We start from the raw sequence: 7,989 nt of genomic DNA on the forward strand, positions 1-7,989 counted from the left end.
GCGAGCTACAACAGAGGAGAGAACTGGCCTTATACCCGCACGCACGCACACGCTACGCCACGCTCTGCACGCATGCACACCCCACGTCCCACGCTCCTAGACCCTCTCACCCGACGCGCTCGTACGCAGTCGCCGTAGGCCGATTCCAGCACCCCGACGCGGTCACTCCCCCGCTCGTCTCGCCCACACGCAACGGCCCACGCGCTCGAACGCGAGGACACACACGCACACACACCTGGTCACGCACACACGCGACCTAGGCTGCCACGGCCAAGCCCAACGCGTTCACCGCCGTGCACGCATGCGCACCGCGTCCTGGGCTCTTCCACGGCTTATTCCCAACACACTCCCCTAAGCCGTGAACTAGAGGAGGCCGTCGTCCTCGACGCCGGCGACGTCCGCCAGCAGCGCGTGCTCTGCCGCCGGCTCCCTCTGCAGCTTGGGACAGTCCCTCTTGAAGTGGCCGCGCACGCCGCACTTATAGCAGCGTCCACGCCGGTTCCCGCCACTGCTCGACACCATGCTCTTGTCGTCGTCGTCGTCGTCCCGAGCACCGCCGTGTCGACGCTCCCGCGCTGCCCACTGCGCCGCCGTCATGAGCAGCTGCTCACCCCCGCGCTCGCCGCCATCTTCTCCATGGCGCCGAACCCGCTCGTCGAACGCGCGCGGCCGCCCGAGTGCCGAGTCGAACGCCATGGTCGTCACATCACAGAATTGCTCGATGTCGGTGACGATGGGGAACAGCCGATCCGGGATGGTGTCCAGCAGCTTCTTCACGAGCGCCGCGTCGCCCAGCGTCTCCCCGAGGTTCGCGTACCTCGCCGTCATCCTGGCCAGCCTCCTAGCGTACGCGTCCAGCGCCTCGCCGTCCGCCATCTTCAGGCGGTCGAACTCCCCATGCGGCGTCGCCAGCCTCGCCGCGCGGACCCGATCGGCGCCGATGAACCTCACCTTCAGGGAGTCCCATACCTCCCTGGCGGTGGGCTTTGTCGCTACCGAGAGCAGCACGTCCTCCGGCAACGCTCCGAGCAGCAACGCACGCGCCCTCTTGTCCTTCCTCGCGTTCACCGCCGCATCGCCCGGCGCCACCACCTCCCACACGGTGTGCACGTCGAGGATGGCCTGCGCCTTGATCGCCCAGACGGTGTAGTTGTCCACCGTGAGCATCGGCATCGCCATCGACACCGATCCACCCGTGCCACCGCCGTGAGGAACCAACGCCATGATCACCGGTGATCGCCTGAACCGAAGCTCTTTATACCAATTGTTGGTGCCTAACCCTAGCCCTAGACTGCCCTAGCTGCTGGCTCTCTCTCTCTGGCTCAAACCAGCGAAGAAGTAGAAGGAAGAAGAAGGACACAGGACACAAGTGTTTTCCCGGAGCACGAACTCCACCCGCCAACGAATGGCGTCTTTTTCTTTCTCTGAGCCCGAACTCAGTACAATCAGCGAGCTACAACAGAGGAGAGAACTGGCCTTATACCCGCATGCACGCACGCGCTACGCCACGCTCTACACGCATGCACACCCCACGTCCCACGCTCCCAGACCCACTCACCCGACGCGCTCGTACGCAGTCGCCGTAGGCCGATTCCAGCGCCCCGACGCGGTCACTCCCCCGCTCGTCTCGCCCACCCGCAACAGCCCACGCGCTCGAATGCGAGGACACACACGCACACACACCTGGTCACGCACACACGCGACCCAGGCTGCCACGGCCGAGCCCGACGCGTTCACCGCCGCGCACGCACGCGCACCGCTTCTTGGGCTCTTTCACGGCTTATTCCCAACACACTCCCCTAAGCCATGAACTAGAGGAGGCCGTCGTCCTCGACGCCGGCGACGTCCGCCAGCAGCGCGCTCTGCCGCCGGCTCCCTCTGCAGCTTGGGACAGTCCCTCTTGAAGTGGCCGCGCACGCCGCACTTGTACCAGCGTCCACGCCGGTTCCCGCCACTGCTCGACGCCATGCTCTTGCCGTCGTCGTCGTCGTCCCGAGCACCGCCGTGTTGACGCTCCCGCGCTGCCCGCTGCGCCGCCGTCATGAGCAGCTGCTCACCCCCGCGCTCGCCGCCATCTTCTCCATGGCGCCGAACCCGCTCGTCGAACGCGCGCAGCCAGCCGCCGAGCGCCTCGTCGAACGCCATGGTCGTCACATCGCAGAATTGCTCGATGTCGGCGACGATGGGGAACAGCCGATCCGGGACGGTGTCCAGCAGCTTCTTCACGAGCGCCGCTTCGCCCAGCGTCTCCCCGATGTTCGCGTACCTCGCCGTCATCCTGGCCAGCCTCCCAGCGTACGCGTCCAGCGCCTCACCGTCCGCCATCTTCAGGCGGTCGAACTCCCCACGCAGCGTCGCCAGCCTCGCCGCGCGGACCCGATCGGCGCCGACGAACCTCACCTTCAGGGAGTCTCATACCTCCCTGGCGGTGGGCTTTGTCGCCACCGAGAGCAGCACGTCCTCCGGCAACGCTCTGAGCAGCAACGCACGCGCCCTCTTGTCCTTCCTCGCGTTCACTGCCGCATCCGCCGGCGCCACCGCCTCCCACACGGTGTGCACGTCGAGGATGGCCTGCGCCTTGATCGCCCAGACGGTGTAGTTGTCCACCGTGAGCATCTGCATCGCCATCGACACTGATCCGCCCGCGCCACCGCCGTGAGGAACCAACGCCATGGTCACCGGTGATCGCCTGAATCAAAGCTCTGTATACTAATTGTTGGTGTCTAACCCTAGCCCTAGACTGCCCTAACTGCTTGCTCTCTCTCTCTCTGGCTCAAACAAGCGAAGAAGAAGTAGAAGGAAGAAGGACACAGGACACAAGTGTTTTCCCGGAGCACGAACTCCGCCCGTCAACGAATGGCGTCTTTTTCTTTTTCTGAGCCCGAACTCAGTACAATCAGCGAGCTACAACAGAGGAGAGAACTGGCCTTATACCCGCATGCACGCACGCGCTACGCGACACTCTACACGCATGCACACCCCATGTCCCACGCTCCCAGACCCACTCACCCGACGCGCTCGTACGCAGTCGGCGTAGGCCGATTCCAGCGCCCCGACGCGGTCACTCCCCCGCTCGTCTCGCCCACACGCAACAGCCCACGCGCTCGAATGCGAGGACACACACGCACACACACCTGGTCACGCACACACGCGACCCAGGCTGCCATGGCCGAGCCCGACGCGTTCACCGCCGCGCACGCACGCGCACCGCTTCCTGGTCTCTTCCACGGCTTATTCCCAACACTAGCGATGCTTCTCCGGCCGTTAAATCGACCAGAGGTCGACGTGGTGCATCTAGATGTCCTGCTGTACAGGAGCTCGAGGATCCACCTGTACGTGTGGGCTGATTGGGCTGCGGTTGGAGCGGCTCCTGTGCTCTGTTGGGATGTAGGTGAGGGGAAGGCCCAAGCTGCAACGCACAGGTAAGGGAAGGTAAGCACTCTTTTCTATGTTTTTATTAATAAATAGATTTGAGAGAAGGAAAAGGAGGGGGAGCTAGGGAGAGAATTTGGAAGGTTTAAAAATACCCTCATGCTCCTGGAAATGTGCACTATTTGATAAAATTGCTTCGGGCATTTTTAGAGGAAGAAAAATAGTACAAGTTTGAATAAAATTCAAAGTTGGGCCATTTTTGAACCCAACCAAAACAATTACAAAAAGGATGAAACTTGACAGAGAGGTATAAGGCATGATGCATGATTTATAGGCAAAAGATGAAAATTATTTGAGACCAAATAATGTTGCTTGCCAAACTATGGAAAAGAATAGGTGGAGAGATGGGGGGGGGGGGGGATGATGACATGACTTGAGGATGCACTAGGAACACATCAAGAAACCCCACTATGCACAACACAACAAAGCCCAGCGATGACCATGGTGCAATATGAGATGACAAATGCAAAATGACAAGAGGCACAAATGCAATATGACAAGGCGAGTCATGCAAGTGCAATAAATAAAACAACACATAAAAATAAAAGAGGCCAAAATGATGGAGCCCAAATGGAATTGGATGAAGATCAAGTGGATATATTGCCAAATTGGGAAATGTTACATATGGGGTGTTACATGCACGGTGCTTCTTCAAAGTTTTCAATAATTTCTTTTGTTCATGCTCTAAAAGGTTAGCACTAATAATAACAAGATATATCTTCTTTTCATCAAGATAGGCATATTTCACGCGGGATCACCCTTTGGTGGAGGAGGACCCCCAAGGATTTCAACAGGAAAATTATGTTTCAAAACAGGCCCTTGGTTAAAGAATATTTCATCTAATTCCTTCCTTTCATTCATAAACATATCATTTTCATGCTCTAGCAAATATTGTTCTAGAGGATTAGTAGGAGGCACGGCAATAGAAGCAAGACCAATAATTTCATCCTTACTAGGCAATTCTTTATCATGGGGTTGTCTACGAAATTTAGAGAAATTAAAAACATGAGACATATCCCCTAAACCAACAATAACAATATGTTTCTCGCAGTATATCTTAGCACTAATAGTATTCAAGAAAGGTCTACGAGATATAATGGGACAAAAATCATCTTGTGGGGAAGCAAGAACAAGAAAATCAGTAGGATATTTTATTTCCCCACACAAGACTTAAACATCTCTAACAATCCCAATTGGTGATATAGTATCTCTGTTGGCAAGCTTAATAGTAACATCAATATCTTCTATCTTAGCACGTGCAATATAATTCATAATTTGTAAAAGGAATTGTACTCACACTAGCACCCACATCACATAAACCATGATAACTATGATCTCCTATTTTAACAGAAACAAAGGGCGTGGCAACAATAGGTCTATTTTTATCTTTAATATCGGGGTTAGCAATCCTAGCACCTTCATCACAAAAATAAATAACATGCCCATCTGTAACATCTCAAATTTTCAATTTGGAATGTTATACATTAGGTCATCATTGCATATCATATTTTATTGCATTTAGGCTTGATCCTAGAAATTCTACGCAACTCAAGGACCCACTGAGAGAGTTGGGGATTTCATTAATTTCATATTTGAGTTTTCTTAAATTTTGAAAAGAGGATCATTTGGTTTTGATTATTTTTCCTTCCTAATATTTCTAAAATAAAAATATATGAGAGGAAATAAAATGACTTCTCCAAGATAGATGAAATATTAGATGAAAAATATTAAAATAAAATAAATGTTTTATTTGGATTTTATTGCAATTTTTTTTGCATTAGAAAAATTGCATGTTTTCAAAATTGCATTTTAGGGCCAAGAAAATTTTCATCTTGTTCTAAATATTTTATATAGACGGTGAATATTTGTTTTGGCATTTTTAGATTTTCATTTATTTTTCTAGGATTTATTTTCATCGAAACGTTATAAAAAAAAGTAAGCGCCCGACTGGGCCGAAGCCTAGCCGAGCCGACCGGCCCAACCCCGCTACAGCGCCTTCCCCGCACACCCCGCGCCCGCACCGGTCTCTGCTGGAGTCCGGGAGACCGCTGCCGCCTCGGGTTGCCCCTCCCCCAAGCCGACCCCGCCCCTCCCCCTCTTAAATACCTGCCGCCGCCGCCCCACATCGCCACCCAAGCCGCAGCAGCAGTAGTGCCTGCAGCTGCCGCCGCTGAGCCGCCTGTCTTGCGCCGCTGCCGCGGCGCCGCGCCTCGCCCTCGCCCCGCGCCGCCGCGCCGCACGACCCCGCCCTCGCCGCCACCCCGCAGCACCACCTCGCCCCGCCGGAGCCGCCATTCCGATCCGATCCGTTTCGCCGCATCTTAAATACCCGCCGCCGCCACCCCACATCGCCACCCAAGCCGCAGCAGCAGTAATGCCCGCAGCCGCCGCTGCCGAGCCGCCTGTCTTGTGCCGCTGCCGCGGTGCCGCGCCTCGCCGTCGCCCCGCGCGGCACCACCCTGCCGTCGCCGCCACCCCGTAGCCCCACCTCGCCCCGCCGGAGCCGCCGTTCCGATCTGATCCGATCCGTTTTTTCGGTTTAGGTAGAAACTGATAGGTTTTTTATTTAAACCTTAGTTTTTTAGATTAGTTCGGTTTTAGTCTTTTTTGGTTTATTTATTTAGCGGATGTTCGTCCGTACGTTCGTTTTAACGAACGGTGTTCACTCGTTAGCCGTAGACAGCGAATGTTCGTTCGTTAGCCTATTCGTCGGTTTTTCTTTTTCCAGGGTTTTTCCGTGATTATTTTCGATCGTGATTTCTGATCCGATTTTCATTTTAGTTTATCTATTCGCTCTTTTATCGGAATCAGGCGATCCAAGCGCCTAGATCTTCGTCTCGAAGCCCTCTTTCCGTTTAACCAACTTGAACAAGATTTTGGTATTGTAAAATTTGACTTTAGTATGGATTAGTAATCGGATCTTGTTTTTTTCGCAGTTTGAGTTTCGTTGCTCCGTTTGATTTAATTCTTTTTGCAAACCGGAGTTCTTAAGTTGAACTTTCTAGATTAGGTCTTCTTATTTGTGTTTTACCCGTCCATCCTTTGTTGATTGCTTATGTATGCTATTGTTTGTTTGCGATAGAACACCCGGAGTGCGAAGCGTGCTACTACGAGTCTCTAGGTTTTGCGGATCATCAGCAAGGCAAGTAACACTTTGATCATAACCCTTTATCACCTAGTTTTTATGCATTAGTTCCAATCCTCAAACATTGGATGAGTAGGTTGTGATATAACATGTGGGTTTGGGAAGTAGTTGATGAGGTAGAACCTATTGCCCTGTTATTAACAAACCCTTGGGAGTTACTTCTACGTATTGCTTATATTGCTATGCTATGCTCGTAGACGTGGTTTGGGTGTGTGAATCCATGACAGAAGTGAGATTTTTAATTAATGGTTCAACTTAAGGTGGCAACTTTAATACACATCTGGGTGGATTGCTTGTCGGGCACCTGGAGAATCCAGTGTTGTCCTAGGATATCCCAGAGTACCCGTGTGATAATCCTAAGGTCCGCCACCCAGTCTCAAAGGGAACTGAGATATTTCATGCTATAAACTTCTGTTTTTAGCCACAAGCCATTATGGGCTCTGGCATAGTTGAGTAAGTTGCGTGAAGCTCTCGAAGAGGTAGACTAGCAGATGTACTGGGTTATAGGTGGTACTGTCTATCTAGAGTAGAGAGTTAATTCTTCTGTAAGACTGTGTCTCGGTCATCCGTTTCTCAAACACAATGTAGAGCGAGAAATCCAACGGAGGAGATCGAGTCTTGTGGGGAAAAGTGCGCAAACCTCTGCAGAGTGTACAATCTAATCATGGTTAGCCATGTCCCCGGTTATGGACATCTTGATTATCTAGTACTTGGGTTATCATATGTATCTCATTACTCTAATTTAATATTGTTGGGTTGATAATTACTTTTAATTGGGATTGAGTTGGAGGAACCTTCTCAATGACGTTTCAACTACCATGATAGTTAAATAAAATCTATTCCTTCGTTGTAGGAAAAAAATTGGCTTTTCAAAAAACTTTAACCCTAGAGCCTTTCCACTAGCCAAATATGCATGTAGTGATAGCATTATTCAGTTCTTGCTCTACTGTGTTATATTGCCAGCATATTCCATGTGCTGACCCATTTTCAGGCTGCAACGTATTATGTTGCAGACTTTTCAGACGAGGAGTAAGGTTCATTAGGTCGTTGCCATGCAGCTCAGCTATGCCATTGGAGTTGATGGACTCACTTTATCTTCCAAGCCTTCCACTGTTATCGTATTAGATGGCCTTATGCCATATTTATTGTAATAAGTTCTCTTTTGAGACATTTGATTTAATAAGTGTGTGATTGCTACTCTATTATAAATCCTTCGAGTACTGTGTGTGTCTATATTACTGATCCAGGGATGACACTGAAGCACAGAGACTTGACCTTCTGAGGTCGGGTCGCTACAAGATGGTATCAGAGCACACACTGAGTGTAGGACATGACCACTAAGCTAAAGCGCTAGATCACTACTCTCTTCTCATTTCTGACTCCTCTCCATTTTCTACTCTTTAGGATGGCGG

At 51.7% G+C, this 7,989-nt stretch overlaps 1 pseudogene; it reads right to left on the bottom strand.

Annotated features, from left to right (window-relative positions):
* Positions 1–363: 363 nt before the first annotated feature.
* LOC123081950 (uncharacterized) lies at positions 364–967 on the bottom strand (annotated as a pseudogene).
* Between the last annotated feature and the right edge of the window lie 7,022 nt (positions 968–7,989).

Source organism: Triticum aestivum, chromosome 4A, assembly GCF_018294505.1.
Source record: "Triticum aestivum cultivar Chinese Spring chromosome 4A, IWGSC CS RefSeq v2.1, whole genome shotgun sequence".
Lineage (NCBI taxonomy): Eukaryota > Viridiplantae > Streptophyta > Magnoliopsida > Poales > Poaceae > Triticum > Triticum aestivum.